The sequence below is a fragment of the Musa acuminata genome, chromosome BXJ1-7, assembly GCF_036884655.1.
Source record: "Musa acuminata AAA Group cultivar baxijiao chromosome BXJ1-7, Cavendish_Baxijiao_AAA, whole genome shotgun sequence".
In the NCBI taxonomy this organism is placed as follows: Eukaryota; Viridiplantae; Streptophyta; class Magnoliopsida; order Zingiberales; family Musaceae; genus Musa; species Musa acuminata.
Genome location: NC_088333.1, coordinates 29,987,850 through 30,005,000, shown reverse-complemented (window position 1 = coordinate 30,005,000; position 17,151 = coordinate 29,987,850). Strand labels below are relative to the sequence as shown.

Sequence of the window (17,151 nt, the reverse complement as noted above, 5' to 3'; positions counted from 1 at the left end):
ACATATATATATATATATATATATTTATATATATATATGTATATGTATTGTGATGTTCATGGTTCATGATAATGAGACTGATTCACCTTGAAACACATATCTAAATAATCCCGATCATAGGATACTCGAGAGAGACATCGAGATAGCCGGATAGACTGGTGTACTCTATACTTGTGCATATGATGGAGGCGGCTAGTCTCATTGGTGCTCATATGGGGACACTAGGGATACAGTGCATGTGTTCATTAGAGAATAAGTTCACTAATTGATTCACTCACAGAATGTTGGATGGTTGATTATGCCTTATTGTCAAATAGCGATTCCGTCGTCCCAATGATATATCTGGTCTTTAGACTTGAGACACCAAAGATATCCTATATGAGTGCTTCACTCTTTAATGTCGTCTGGAAGTTTCAGATCTAACACTATCGATCATCGAGAGTGGTAGCTAATTTTATGAGGGTTATTGAGTATCGATAGAGGATCATCCACTCTCAGTGTCATGAGAGGAATATCCCATGTATTCTTGTTCTGACAAATCCTTGACCAAGGTCATTCGGATTAAGAGAGAAATAGTTCTCCGGAAGAATCCAATTAGAGTGAGACTCGAGTAGAAACCATATAGGCTTGACAACACTAGGCTCAATATACGGTCTCTATGGCATTAGATCGATGAGGGACTATAGGTATATGGTAATTGAGGATAAATATGTCTAAAGAATTAGATTCCTTTATATCATCTGGGAACTGTGGCGTAGTGGCCTAGTATATTCGATGAGTCAAGTGAATTATTATAGAGATAATAATTCACTGACTTAGTAGGAGTTTTGATGAGTATGACTCACAACTAGCTTAATATTGGGCATAGAGGGTCACACATATATGGTAGGTGTTGTGACGAGTAGAGGTTCGGATATGAGATATTCGTTAAAGTCCTTATCTTATTGGATATCCAATAAGCCCTTGAATTATTGGATCCTATAGATGAGATCCAATAAAAGCTAGATTATTGAATAATGACCCACTAATATAGAGGCTTGGGTAGGTCGATGGAGATCCAGTGCCCAATAGGGTAGGATCCACTATAGTTAAGTTGATAGAGAGCCTCTATAAATAGGAGGGAACCAAAGGGGCATAGGCTGGGCCTTCTTAGCCGCCACCTCCTATTCTCCTCTCCCCTTCTCCTCCTAAGCCAACAGATGTGGAGATTTGGGCAGTGATTCGAGGAGCATCTCTGTAACCTCTACCTTGTGGATCATCACTAGAGAGAGAGGATAGTTGACCTCCTTCATCCTCTCCCATAGATCTATAGGATTTCAGGGATATATGATCTCTCTAAGTAACACAACTATCGCACATATGGTTTTCAATTTCGTAGGTTTTTGCACATCAATCTTCGTACGATGATGAAAACATTTTGTAAAAATCTAAATTTTTTATTTTTTATTCTTCTGTTACGCATGTGAAATCTCCTTTAGTTTTCCCTACAATGGTATCAAAGCTTGGTTGTTTATACGAAAATTAGATTTTAAACTATGTATGTTTTATTTTAGAAAGACCTTTTGAGATCAAATTATTAATATAAAAGTGAGAAAGGGCAGCAACTATTGCTACCCTCATAGATGGTAGCCTTGGGCGCCATCTGCATGTAGGGGGCTGGCGATCGATGGGCTACTACTGACGGCCTGGCTGTAGTAGGCACCACCTACGGTTTGGGCACTCGTAGGCAGGCCACCAATGGTGGTGCCCGTGGGCACAACACCCGGGGATGAGCTATTTACGGGCACTATGCTTGCAAGCGAGCTGCCTACGGGGGGCGGGGCTCGCCCGCGATGATCGGGCTAGACATAGGTGCCTTATAAGCCAATTATGTGAGTGATAGCACATGTGACACGATACATATTCTTTTTTCTTATTATTATTATGATATTTTTATACTTTATATTACTTATTAAATACATATATTGTGATGTTCATAGATCTGTGCAATGGGAATCATATCATGATGAGATCACGATAATGAGACTGATTCACCTTTAAACACAGACCCTAAATAATCCCAGTCATAGGTTACTCAAGAAGGACATCGAGATAATCGGATAGACATGTATACTATATACCCATCCATATGATGGAGGCGGCTGATCTCATAGCTGCTCGTGTGGGGACACTAGGGATATAATATAGGTGCTCAATGGAGAATGAGTTCATTGATTGGTCTACTTACAAAATACTGGATAACTTATGATACCTTATTGTTAGATAGTGATTCCGTCATCCCAGTAGTGTATTTGGTCCTTAGGTTTGAAACACTAAGGATGTCTTGTATAAGTACTCTACTCTTTGATACCAGAGTTATAAGTATGAAAGTTCCAGATCTAGCATAGTTGGTCATCGAGAATGACAATCAATCTTACAAGGACTATTAAGTGTTGATAGAGGATCATTCGCTCTTGGTATCATAAGAGGAATATATAGGAAATTTAGGGGCAACATCATATGCATAGCGAAAGAACAGAAAAACAAAAACCTCAAATTTTTTTAAAAATGTATTTATCGTCGTGTGAAGATTGGTGCACAAAACCTGCGAAACTTAAAACTATGCATGAGATTGTTATGTTATTTAGAGAGATCGTATATTCCTAAATCCCTATAGATCTGTAGGAGATGATGAAGGAGGTCAAGCGTCTTCCTTTCTAGCGGTGATCCACATAGTAGGGCTACGATGACGCTCCTCAAATCGCTGCCTAAATCTCCACATCTACTATCTGAGGAGGAAAAGTGGATAGGAGAATAGGAGGTGACAACTAAGAAACTTCTAGCCTATGGATGTTTGATTCCCTCCTATTTATATCATAAAAATCATATGCTAACTTAAGTATTAGACGGGTTGAGTTGAGAATCTCTCCCATTTCACCCAAGAGCCCAAGAGCCAACCCTTTGACCTGACCTCGTTCACCCATCCTTGCCCACGTCGACATTACACAACACGTACAAACCTTCACTTAGGTAGTCCCTTTTTCTCTTATCCCTTTTTTTCATAAATGGAAACTAGAGTGCGTACAAACATTCACTGATACCGCAAGCTTTCTTACTTTATTATCGAACAAACCAAACACTATTTATACATGAGGTAATCCATATAACGGAGTTACAATCATTAAAGCATGCATGACATGGAGTATTCAATCTTTATTGCCTTATACTAATTAGCACAAGTTAATATTCCCGAGCGATGTCCACCCACTCCTGCTGCTGAAGCCAGTCCACGGTCGTCTTGCTAAGCTGCACGGCCTGGGAAAGAATGTAATAAGGAATTGGCGGCTTCGATCCGAACAGTGCATTGGCTATGGTGACGAGACCCGGGCTCTGGCTGCCAAAGGCAGCGAACGCCACCGCGTTAGTGTCCCCCAGATTGAACTGGAAGTGCATGAGGCCCTGGGGGAACACAAACGCATCGCCCGTGTTCAGCTTCTTAGCGATGAGAATGTTGCCCTTTTCGGTGTTGGACCTGACGAAGCCAGCGAAGAGCGTTCCTTCTGCAACATGCAGTATCTCGGATGAGTGTGGATGCGAGTGAGGAGGGTTGAGACCGAAGGGCGCGTAGTCGATGCGAGACATGGCCACTCCAAGGGTGTTGAGACCTGGGAGTCGGTTAACGTTGACCAGAGTGATGTTTGCGCCCAAATCGTTGTCGGTGTTTGCGACCTTGTCCAAGCCGGAGATGTAGAAGTCATCTGGTGTGACATTCGTGGGATCCTTGCAGGGGAATCCATTCACGAACACTGCAGCATGCATGATGAACAAGCTTAAGTAGCAACTTCAGCAAGTACATGCACAAAGACCCAGCTGCGAGATTAACCATGCATGCCTACCATTGGAGTCGAAGTCAGCAACACAGAAGTCTTGGAGAGGACTCGGATCAGAAGCCAATGCACGAGAGGAAGACAGGGTAAGAAGAGCAACAATGAGGATGATCCGAGCTACCATCTTCTCTCTCTTTGAACAAGCAAGATGAAATGATGTAAGTTTCTTTGTAACTGGCATCAAGAATCGGGATGTATATATAGAAACTTACGAGGAACTATTCAATTGTGAACTGGTTGATGGAGTCTGTATTCTTCACGGCAATGTGCTGACTAATTTAGCTGATGAAGGCCTTGACTTGCCGTGCTGACTAATTTAGCCGATGAAGATCTTGACTGCGCTATTTCTTCCCAAACATCTACCATTCTTCCTAATCATTATTCTAGTATCACTTACTTGGTTGCCTCACGTTCTTGACATCTATATCTCGGTGGCAACAACTAGCGGATGGCCAATTGACACAACTAACGACACACATGGTGGCATCAACTGTTATAAATTGTTCAAATTAAAAAGAAAAAAAAATTCTTTTCAAAAGATTTATTTGAAAAGGTGGTTTCTTTATTTTAGTAGTTATTTTTCAAAGATGTCTTTTGAGAAAAATATTTATAAATAGGTATTTGAGGGTAAATAATGTAGACATCTCTTTCATACTCTTCTTCTTTACTCTTCAAGTGCTTGAATTAGACATTCTTTAATTCTTCTTTGAAGATTCTTTATTGTTTGCTCAATACAGATCTTCTAAAGGCTTGTCATATCTACTAAAACTATTTGTATCAAACCCATAGCAATCTTATTGAGAAGAGAGTGCAAATATTATTTTTAGGAAAGTGTTTATATATATTTCAAGCCTAAATATATTTCGTATAGTATTCTTGATCTTGTGTTTGTTATTTGTTTCCATAGTATTTTTATCCTCTTCTTTGTTGTATTTTTTTAATAATCTAAAATTGATATTTTGTGAGTTTATACAAATTCATCATGGAGGCCACAAATACCATCAAATTATTGAATCAAGATTTTGTTCATTTGGATCGTTTTGATATAACAAATTTTACCCGTTGGCAAAATAAGATGAAGTTCTTGTTGACTGCTTTGAAGATCTTTTATGTGCTTGATCCAAATCTTCAACCAATTCCTGATCTAACCGATGATGACACCGATGAAGTCAAGGCTGAACAAAAGAAAAGAATTGAAGATTAAGTCATGTGTAGAGGACACATTCTCAATACTCTTTCGGATTGGCTTTGTGATCTTTATACGATGGAACCATCTGCAAAAGCAATTTGGAATGCTTTGGAATTAAAGTATCATGCCAAGGAGGAAGGTACAAAGAAATTTTTAATTTCTAAATATTTTGATTACAAGTTTATGGATGACAAGCTAATTTTGGCATAAGTGCATGAGTTGCAGATCATTGTTAATCAATTAAAGGCTGAAAAAATTGAACTTCCTAAACCTTTTCAAGTAGGGGTTATAATAGCCAAGTTGTCTTTATCTTGGAAAGGGTATAGGAAAAAGATTTTGTATGACTCCAAGGATATCACTTTGGAGGAGGAATCGAGGATGAGAGACAAGAGTGAGAACTCTTTTTGCAATATAAAAGCAAATACTGTGAATCAACCTAAGAATTCCAACAAAGGCAAGCAAAACAAAGAGAATCATTTTGGCCCCAAAAGGGATCAAAGAAAATTTAAGGAGCCAAAGAGTGGAGGTTGTTTTGTTTGTGGAAAACCTGATCATTTTGCTAGGGATTGCAGATTTAAGAAATGTCAGAAATCGAAAGCCAACTCCGTTGAGGGAGTTGATAATATAATCGCTATGGTAAGCAAAGTGAATGTCATATTTGGTAAGGTTTCTGATTGGTGGTATGATACTTGTGCTACCATCCATGTTTGCTATGATAAGACACTTTTCAAGACTTACAAAGAAGTCATAGAAGGGCAAGAGATTCAAATGGGAAATGAAGTTCATTCTAAGGTGATTGGCAAGGGAAATGTGGAACTCACTTTCACTTCGGGTAAGAAAGTCACTCTTACTAATGTTCTTTATGTACCAGATATAAGTAGAAATTTAGTGAGTGGGAATCTCCTTGGCAAATCTGGAATTAAATCTGTATTTGAATCCGAAAAGTTAATTCTATCTTATAATAGAACTTTTATTGGAAAAGACTATTTCGCTGAGGGAATGGTCAAATTATCTATTGTTGACAATGATTCTAAATTTAATAAAAATATTGCTTATATTTATATTGTTGATTCTTATTTATTATGGTATGATAGATTAGCACATATTGAAACTAGCACCATTAGAAGAATGGTTAAGTGTGGCTTAATAAATTATCATTTTAATGATCTTAATAAATGTAAAATTTGTATTAAATCAAAGATGATGAAAAAACTCTTCAAAAGTGTTAAAAGATATACTAATTTATTAGACTTAATACATTCTGATATATGTGAATTAAATAGCATATTAATGAGAGGAGATAATAGATATTTCATTACTTTTATAGATGATATGTCTAGATTCACATATGTGTATTTATTGAAATATAAAAATGATGCTTATGCTTTTAAGGCATATAAAACAGAAGTTGAAAATCAATTAGAGAAGAAAATTAAAGCTTTAAGAAATGGTAAAGGAGGAGAATACTTTCATAATGAATTTAACTTGTTTTGTAAACAACATGACATAATTCATGAATGTTCAGCACCTAGAATATCTGAGCAAAATGGATTTGTAGAAAGAAAAAATAGAACTTATCTAGAGATGATTAATGGTACGTTGTTGCATGCTAAATTATCTTATAATTGTGGAGAGAAACTTTATTGGCTACATGCCATATTTTAAATAGAATTCCCTTTAAAAAGAATAAGATCTCTCGAGTTATGGAAAGGAAGACAACCTAACATTGATTATTTTAAAGTATGGGGTTGTCTTGCATATTGTAAGAATAATTATCCTCAAAGGATAAAATTGAGACATAGAGGAATCAAATGTGCATTTATAGGCTATGCCTAAAATAGCAAAGCATATAGACTTCTTAATTTAAAGTCTAATATCATAATAGAATCTCGAGATATGGAGTTCTTTGAACATTTAATGACTTCAAGTAATAATGTTCATCCTCCAACTAGTGAAGAGTCACAAGTGGAAACATCTCAAAATGTTAGTGAGTAACGTAATATTTCTTTGATTGGACATCAATCAAGTTCATAATGTTGAATCTCGGATTTTGATGATGAAGTCAATTGTCATTTGTTATCTAATCTATGTGTTGAGATAAGTGTGCAGGATTAACTACGATAAGAGTAAGACAAGCAGCAGGTGTTGCGCCGGAGTCAAGATCATGATCACGTTGGGAGTTCGAGAGTTCGACGGAAGTTCGGACGGTCGTCGGAGGTTCAGAGAGAACAGATCCGAGAAGTCCAGAAGCTTGCCAAGCGAAGCTCGTCGGAACTCGCCAAGTGGATCGTCGCAAAGTCCAGGAGTATGCCGGATGTCCGCAGAAGGATCACCGAGGGTTATCGGTTGATCGACGGAAGTTAGCCGGAAACTCGCCGGAAGAAGCGATTGACGCATCGGAGCAAAGCTGCAGAAGTTGTCTTAGAGTTAATCGTAGTTAGCATGATGATTAAGCATGAAAATGGGAGGTGATCCCATTAGCTTAATCTTGGGGCAATTGGGCCCCTGAAAAGATTCAAAGTGGGCCGAATGGAGTGAACCATTCGGACCCAGATTGCACCAGGAGGTGCAACCGCCCCAGCCAGGAGGTGCAACCGCCTGGGCTGTGGGGTTGGGAGGTGCAACCGCCCCAGCCAAGAGGTTGCACCGCCAGAGCTCAAGTTCCGAGCTCTGCCAGGCGATGCAACCACCGAGCTCAGTCTTCGAGCTCTGGCAGAGAGGTGCATCAGCCTGAGCTAAGTCTCGAGCTCTGCCAGGTGATGCATTCACCAAGCTCAGTCTTCGAGCTCTGGCAGAGAGGTGCATCAGCCTGAGCTTAGTTTCGAGCTCTCCCAGGTGATGCAACCACCGAGCTCAGATTTCGAGCTCTGCCAGGTGATGCAACCACCAAGCTCAGTCTTCGAGCTCTGCCAGGTGATGCAACCATCGAGCTCAGTCTTCGAGCTCTGGCAGAGAAGAGCAATCGGCTGAGCTCAGTCTTCGAGCTCTGCCAGGCGGTGCCACCTCTCCAGTTGAGAGGTGCAACCGCCTGATCCCAGAATTCTGGGATTTGATCGATTTGATCGTTTTGAGCTCGAATTTTGAATTGGGTTGGGGCCTATAAATACCCCACCCATTCAGCACTGAAAAGATACAGACCAATACCGAAATCTTGATCTTTTCTGTGATTCTAAGAGCTCAAAAGTGTTGTAAAGCCTTTAAGTCTCCTCCTTCTGTTCTTCAAGTTTTCAATTGTAAAGTGAGGAGAGAAAGGTCTGTAAAGGTTGTCTCCTAAGCCTGTCAAAAGGAGAGAAATTGTAAGAGGGAAGTTTGGCCTTCGCCCATTGAAGGAAGGCACCTAGTTGACGTCGGCAACCTCATCGGCGGAGGAAGCCAAAAGTGGAGTAGGTCAAGGCTGACCGAACCACTCTAAATCTCTGGTTTGCGTTTATTTTCGAAGCACTTTATCATTACTGCAAACCTCCCTCATCACTACTGCTCTCTGCGCTTTCACGAACAAATTCTAAGTGCTGTTCTTCCAAATCTGCATTCAGACGTAAATTCGTATTTTCATACATTACAGTTTACGTTTACGTTTGATTCTGCAGAACTGTTTTCCGTGCTTTTACGAACGAGCTTCTTTGCAGTCTACGCTTACATTTTAATCCTATTAATAACTGCAATCTGTCCTCTATGATTTTACGAACGAGTTTCAACATTTAGACGCAAAACTGCATTCAGACGTAAATCGGCTTTCCTCGCTCAATCGTCAGATTTCAGTTCACGTTTACGTCTTGATTTCAACTGCATACTGCCTTCTGCGAGTATACAAACGAGTTTCAAAGTTTAGACGTAAATCTGCGTTTAGACGTAAATCTGCGTTTAGACATAAAACTACGTTTAGACGTAAATCTGCGTTTAGACGTAAAACTGCGTTTAGACGTAAAACTGCGTTTAGACGTAAAACTGCGTTTAGACGTAAAACTGCGTTTAGACGTAAAACTGCGTTTAAACGTAAATCTGCGTTTAGACGTAAATCTGCGTTTAGACGTAAATCTGCATTTAGACGTAAATATGAGTTTAGACGCAAAACTGCGCTTAGACGCAAAACTGCGCTTAGACGCAAAACTGCGCTTAAACGCAATCTGCGCTTAGACGCAAACTGCACCTAGATACAAACTGAGAATTTGCTTTTGCATCATAATAGTTTTTGAACGAACGCAGCTTTTGGTTTTTAAATTAATATAAGATTTCCGCTGCACTAATTCACCCCCCCCCTCTTAGTGCTCTCGATCCTAACACATAAGAGGTTGGAGAGCAATCTTATGAATTAAGGAGAAGTACTCATGTACGAAAAGCAAAAACATTAAGATCGGATGAGATTGATTCTCAAAGCATTTATTTTTACCTTGTAGAAGGAACTAATGAGAGAGTCTTAAAAATAATTCCTCTTGTTTTACAAGTGAAAGATGATCCTAAAATGTTTAAAGAAGCTATGGCCTCTCATGATGCTGCTTTTTTGGAAAGATGCTATTAATGATGAGATGAATTCTATTATGTCAAACCACACTTGGGAACTTCTTGATTTACCTTTTTGCCTCTAAACCTATTAGTTATAGATGAGTATTTTGTAGGAAGTATCATACAAATGGTATTCTCCAAACGTTCAAAGCAAGGTTAGTTGTTAAAGGATTTTGACAAAAGGAAGGAATAGATTATTTTGACACATATGCTCCTAGGCTAGGATCACATCTATTAGAATTTTTTTGCTTTAGCATCAATTTATAATCTTTATGTTCATCAAATAGATGTCAAAATGGTATTTCTAAATGAAGACCTCGATGAGGAGGTATATATGGAACAACCCTAAGGTTTTGTTCTACCGAAAAATGAACATAAAGTGTGTAAACTTATTAAGTCATTATATGGTTTAAAGTAGGCTCGGCATGAGAAATTTGATGCAATAATTCATTCTAATGGATTTGTTCATAATATTATAGATAAATGTGTTTATCTCAAAACTTGTGATGACTATATGGTGATAGTTTGCCTTTATGTTGATGATATGCTAATAGTGAGCAACGACATGAAAGGTACTATAGAAATAAAGAGGTTTATATCTTCAATATTTAAGATGAAAGATCTTAGACAAGTTGATACTATACTAGGTATCAAGGTAAAAAGAAATAGTATGGGATATGTTTTGAGTCAAACTCATTACATAGAGAAAGTATTGGAGAAATTCAGTCACTTAAAAATCAAAGAAGTAAATACCCTGTTTGACCCAAGTATCAAATTAGTCAAGAATATTGGAAGAATAGTGGCTCAATTAGAATATTCAAGTGCTATAGGAAGTTTTATGTATGCAACATAGTGCACAAGACCTGATATAGCATTTGCAGTTAGTAAATTGAGTAGATTTACTAGCAATCCAAATGTAGAGCATTGGAAGGCTATTGAAAGAGTTCTTAGGTACCTTAAACAAACCAAAGATTATGGCCTACAATACTTAAAATTTTCTACTATTTTAAAAGGATATACTGACGCAAGTTGGATATCAAGTTTTGGAGATAATAAATCTACTATTGGTTGGGTGTTCACCTTGGGAGGTGGCGTTGTTTCTTAGAAGAGCAAGAAACAAACATGTATAACTCACTCAACTATAGAATCAAAATTTGTTGCTCTAACAGATGCAAGAAAGGAGGCTGAATGGTTGAGGGACTTTCTATTAGAAATTCCATTGGCTTCTAAGAGTGTGAATTCAATTTCTATACTTTGTGATAGTCAAGCCAATTTGGCTCATGCGTATAGTGAAATATATAATGGAAAGTCAAGACATATAAGTCTTAGACATAATTATGTGTGGAAATTAATCAAGAGTGGGATTATTTCACTCACATTTGTGAAAACAAGTGAGAATTTGGTTGATCTATTCACTAAACCTCTTACAAGAGAAGTTGTAAGATCAACATCAAATTGGATGGGGCTAAAACTCTTTGAATAAAAGATCCACCAATAATAACAACCCTACTCAACATTATAAAATGGGTAACGAAGAGTTCAAAGGGTAAGAATAAGTCATTGATATATGGAATGGTTTAGCACTTTGAAATATTTTACGAGTCCTATCTAAAGATGTTAAAGTGCTGGTTGTCACCAAACGAGGGTTGAGTTAATTATACTCTTAATGAAATTCAATCAAGTTAGGACAAGTATATCAAAGAGTGATAAAAATACCGTAAGAACTTCACCTATATGAACTTAGAAGGGGTGCCGCTTCGATTAAGAGTTATAGTTTTCTCTCATAAAAGTTCATGAACTTGGATGAGCCCAATGCCATATTAGGGCTGAGCGAGATTTTATGAAGAATACAAGGATGTTGTATTTATGTGTGTGGTATCACTAGTATTGTCATTAGGAATAACAAATTCAAAGCTTTTATGCTATTTGGGATTTCGACTTCACTTTGTGATGCTTACACTAAGATAATATTCAAATCGAAAGATATATTGCTTTATTCATAAATACTATTTAATCACTTGAAGAAAATTTTAAATTTGAACAAGTAGGGGATTGTTATAAATTGTTTAAATTAAAAAAAAAAAGAATTTCTTTTCAAAAGATTTATTTGAAAAGATGGTTTCTTTTGTAGTTATTTTAGTAGTTATTTTTCAAAAATTATGTCTTTTGAGAAAAATATCTATAAATAGGTATTTGAGGGTAAATAATATAGACATTTTTCATACTCTTCTTCTTTACTCTCTAAGTAATTGAATTAGACATTCTCTAATTCCTTTATGAAGATTCTTTATTGTTTGTTCAATACAGATCTTCTAAAGGCTTGTCATATCCACTAAAACTATTTACATCAAACTCATAGCAATCTTATTGAAAAGAGAGTACAAATATCATTTTTAGAAAAATATTTATACACGTTTCAAGTCTAAATATATTTTCTATAGTATTCTTGATCTTGTGTTTGTTATTTGTTTCTATAGTGTTTTTATCCTTTTCTTTGCAGTATTTTTTCAACACCAATCAAGTGAAATTTTATCAGCAAATGCTTCTACACTGAAACTTTAGTATGAAATCGTGGCATCACACCAATCCAGTCGTATTTTTCCAACTTTAAATGATTAAGACGCATCACATTTATACAAATGTCAACGAATTTAAGCAAACGAAAATAACCTGATATCAGATTCTAGTTTGATAGGTCGAGTGACCCATGTTAGTTGGTAAGGACTCGAGCCCTTATTTCTTCTGCTCAAGTGCAAGATGTTTAGCGAATGTCATGCGCACAATTAATTTTCTTGGCTTTCAGACACCCACATATACTCTTCCTTGCTGTTTCCGTCAATTAACGTGAAGAGTATAAGATGAAATGTGGGAGTTACCTAAACGTAAAGATAGGAAAGCAATACAATGGATGAAATGTTGACGATTCAATACTCTGAGAAATAACGGAGGGGCAGTCCACACCGAGACAAGTATTCAACTCAGCACGCTCAATCATTTTCCACCGTGACTTGGATGCAATGAACCTATCCAGACTTTGAGAAATCAGGATGGCATTAGAGAAATACCTGAGACCGTCACCAGGCGTTAACTGGAGATTTAGGCATCAGTACTTGGCATGTTTATTATTATTATTATTATTATTATTATTATTATCTCGCTTGAATTATCAAATTACAACATAAGTAAAACAAAGACTTTGAATTCCATTTTCTAAGAAACAAAGACTGGACCACCGACCTATCTAGTGATATCTCTGGGAAATTTCTGAGCCTTTCACCAAGCATCCATTGAGAGTTAGACATGAGAATTAACTTGGCTTGTAATTCTATCAGCTCTAATGCTTTGGGACCTCTTGTCTTGTAAGTAGCAAAAAGAAAACGCAAACTTTGCCAGATTCTGGCAGTCGTAGTCATGGAAACGTTGCATGCATTCTCACAAAAAAAAGAAAAAAGAAGACACAAACCCGTTCACCATGTTAACATTGTGTTTTCTAATCTTAGATCACATCTCATCCTCAACAAGGAGCCAAGAAAGTTGTAGACCACCATACAAGTCAATGTAAGAAATTCAATTAGGATGATGTTTTATCTCTCAGGACTGGGGGAGTGTTCAAATACAATGGCTTGAAAACTTGGTCTGTACATAAAGAATTCTAAGCAAATTTCGCTTGTGAATGAGTCGATAGATCAAACATATGTATCTGATTATAACTGATTATAGAATGCTGTGATTATGTTTAAGCCCATCCAATGCGGTTCTTTATCTGATTATTTAATAAATGTTACACAATTGGATGCCGATCTCAACCCTAAGAAACAAAAGGATCTCCCTCGTCTTCAGCTTTTACTGTATTAAATCTAGGTTAAACAGTTGCTGAAACATTAAATCTAGATGCTTGAAAGTCATATAAGCCAACGATTCAGCTGACTCTAAAATTCTTTCTATTGTCAACATTTCGACATTCGACGTTGGATACGACGTGCATGAATAACGTGTTGACATTAACACAAAAGTCAACTTCTACTATATGAATCCCGAGTTTTCAAATTATTTATATTATGGGGTCGGACATACGTCGTTTGATCGACACGAAGAAAATAATTATAGGTGTAGGAGATTGAAATAAAATTTTTTTTTTATTAAATTATCGAAGCATACAAAACACTCGTAGCCCATTGTCTGAGAGAATTTATAAATATCAAAAAATTAACCGAATGGACCATATACTTTGGATAACGCTTCTCACAGCCCATGGTATGGAAGTTTGCCTTTGCAAAACTCTAATGAGGACAAGTGAGTCCCATTCCATGTGCATAGACAGCATGCAGTCCATCAAGTATCGCTATTGCCTCGCAAAATAAGATCTCCCCTCGATCCACAAACCTGCAATCAACTAACATCGATTCAGCCAAGTAGTTAAGAAGAGTAAAACCAGTTCTCTCAGCCTGGTCCACCTACTGAATCATCATAATTCAATTTAACCCAACCCTCGGAAGGAAGAGTCCAATGGAGCTGATGGGGGTTTACCGTCATCAGACATTTTTGCCTTGCCCAAATCGACCCAATTATTCAATAAAAAGAGAAGTAAAAGATGTTCTAGACTGATTATATAAAGCCTCGTTACGAGTCCACCATAGCCATCGCAATCCAGTGGCTACCACCGTAGCATGCAACAGATTGTCCCCTCCAAAATTTACTAACCAGCATGCTAAGAGCTATATAATATAAAAGTTGTGTGCAATCTGGATTCCAAAAGACCCCACAGTGATCAAATGATTTAGATAGTGCAACACATAAAGGGCACTGCAGACGTATCATAAACACCCATGTGAGCAAGCCTATCTGCCAAGGGGAGTCGACAGTGCAAAAATTTCTAACCAAAAACTTTAATTCTTGGTAGCACCGACAGCTTTCACAAACGACGCCACTAGTCCTCTCGACCGGTAAGCTCGCTACAAACAGGGTTAAGAAACTTATAGTCCAATTTAACTGAAATAAAACCATTGACGTGTAGCTTCCAAAATGAAAAATCATCGCATGGCCAAATAGATAAATCCATATAGTAAATCCTATTAGTCAACTCTTTCCCAAAGTCAGCATATAACAAATCCACATTCTATTTACCGCCCACTAAAAAAATTAAAAATCAAGTATTCAGAATGCATAATTGATACACTGTAAAAATCCGACAACAATAATAGAGGGACAAAAGAAATCCAAGTATCCTCCCAAATGCGAATAAAACGTCCATTTCTAACAAATTTCTTAAAATCTTCACGCAAGGAAACAAAAGCAATAAGAAAAAGCCTCCAACTCCAACTACTAATTGTTTGAATTTTAAATTTTGATAATAAAATTAATTAATAAAATTATAATTTAATTAATGTTTGAGTGACGTAGAACTAACTTCGATCAAGGAAAGGTAAATTATTTGAAGTAGGAGAATCAAACGTTAAGTCGGAGAGCATCATATCAAAGATTGGATGTCGGGCTAGAGGTTTGGTTGACGTACTAGAGGATGGACTTCGTGCCATGAGTTCAGGCATCGGGCCAAAGGGATCGGGTATTGCTCCAAGAAAATTGGATGTTATAGGAGGTCAATATACCAATCGATCAAGCAATACGTCGAAGGTTTAGATGAAGCACCGGATAAACCAATGACATGCCAGATAACATAGGGTTCATGTTTACAATCGTTTGTATCTTGATCGAAGTAATTTAGGTTTTAATTCAGTTAGTTTTCGGTATAACCATGGCAACTTGATTAGGGGCATATTGGACCTGAATCAAGCTGAATTGGGCCTATTGGAAGGCCAATTCAGTAACTTGAATTTGGGACAGGTGGTGGAACTGCTTGTGAGCTAGAAAGTATGAAATGTACATTTCCAAAAAACCCGACGGTGGTATCGCCAAGGTCAACGGTGGTAACCGCCCATTATCAAGCAGTGGTATCACCCAGATTAGAGGTGGTACCACTAGGACATTGTCTCCCAGATTGTGTCAAGTGGTGGTATTGCCCAAACTGGTGGTGGTTGTTGAATCTCGAATTTTGATGATGAAACCAATTGATAGTGTTTATGATCTGATCCATGTTTTGAGTGACGCAGGAAGCTTCGATCAGGGAGAGACAATTAAAGTAGGAAAAATCATATTGGGTCGGAGTAGAACATATCAGAAGATTGGACGTCAAACCGGAGGATCGATCGACATATCGACAGAAGGCTTCGGGCCATGGGTTCGGGCATCGGGCTAAGAAGAGCATAAATTACACCAAGGAAATCGGAGTTACAGAGGTCAACTAGCCGATTGAGAAATAGGCCGTAAGAGAGGATGATGTGCCGAAGAATCGGATGAAGTGTCGATGAACCAATGATATGCCGGATAACATTTGATTTAAGCTTTGTAATAATTGTCTAGATCGAAGTAGGTTTTAGGCATAATTGGGTTGGAATTGGGCTAACTCAATTAAGGGCCAATTATGCCCAAGTTTGGGATGTGTTGGGCCAAGTGAAAGGCCCAAACATTGACCCAAACTGGTGGAACCATCGGTGTTACAGTCTCCAAGACTGTGTTGGTGGTGGTACTGTCCAAACTCAGTCTCTAAGATTGTCAGGAGGTGTTACCACTAGTCTGGATGATGGTACTGCCCAGACATAGTCTCCCAGGCAGTGCTACCGCTAGACTGGGCAGTGGTATTACCTAGTGTCAGTGCTACAGGCGGTGGTACCGCCCAGCAATGGTAGTGGAACCACTAGTACCCCAAAAATAGAGGATGAGACACTTTTTGGCTTTAAGTTTGAATCCACTTGAGGCATATAAATACCTCTCTCATCCTCAGTTAACATACACAAGAATTGAGAGCAAAAAATAAGAAAAATATACTTATAATCTTGTGAGAACTCATCTAAAACCTCTAAGTGTTAGTGTAGTTTAAGAGATGAGTTAGTGGGGGTGTAAAGGTTCTCTATTGAACCTATCAAAAGGAGAATCGGGTGTAAAAGGATTGTTGATCTTTGTATATTGAAGGAAGATCGGTAGTGGAAGCCAGTGGCCTAGAACGAAGAGAAATCGAGAGTAGATGTAGGTCATAACGATAGAACCACTATAAAAATCTGGTTTGTATTTCTATTTTGCTCTTTACTTTAATTGCAAACTAAAATTTTACTTTCACTACCTTTTTTAATTATGCCCAAGTTTGGGATGTGTTGGGCCAAGTGAAAGGCCCAAACATTGACCCAAACTGGTGGAACCATCGGTGTTACAGTCTCCAAGACTGTGTTGGTGGTGGTACTGTCCAAACTCAGTCTCTAAGATTGTCAGGAGGTGTTACCACTAGTCTGGATGATGGTACTGCCCAGACATAGTCTCCCAGGCAGTGCTACCGCTAGACTGGGCAGTGGTATTACCTAGTGTCAGTGCTACAGGCGGTGGTACCGCCCAGCAATGGTAGTGGAACCACTAGTACCCCAAAAATAGAGGATGAGACACTTTTTGGCTTTAAGTTTGAATATGAGGCCTATAAATACCTCTCTCATCCTTAGTTAACATACACACGAATTGAGAGCAAAAAAGAAGAAAAATATACTTATAATCTTG

The 17,151-nt window shown here is 37.9% G+C and overlaps 1 pseudogene; it reads right to left on the bottom strand.

Annotated features, from left to right (window-relative positions):
* Positions 1-3,190: 3,190 nt before the first annotated feature.
* Positions 3,191-4,032, bottom strand: LOC135679974 (putative germin-like protein 2-1; annotated as a pseudogene).
* Between the last annotated feature and the right edge of the window lie 13,119 nt (positions 4,033-17,151).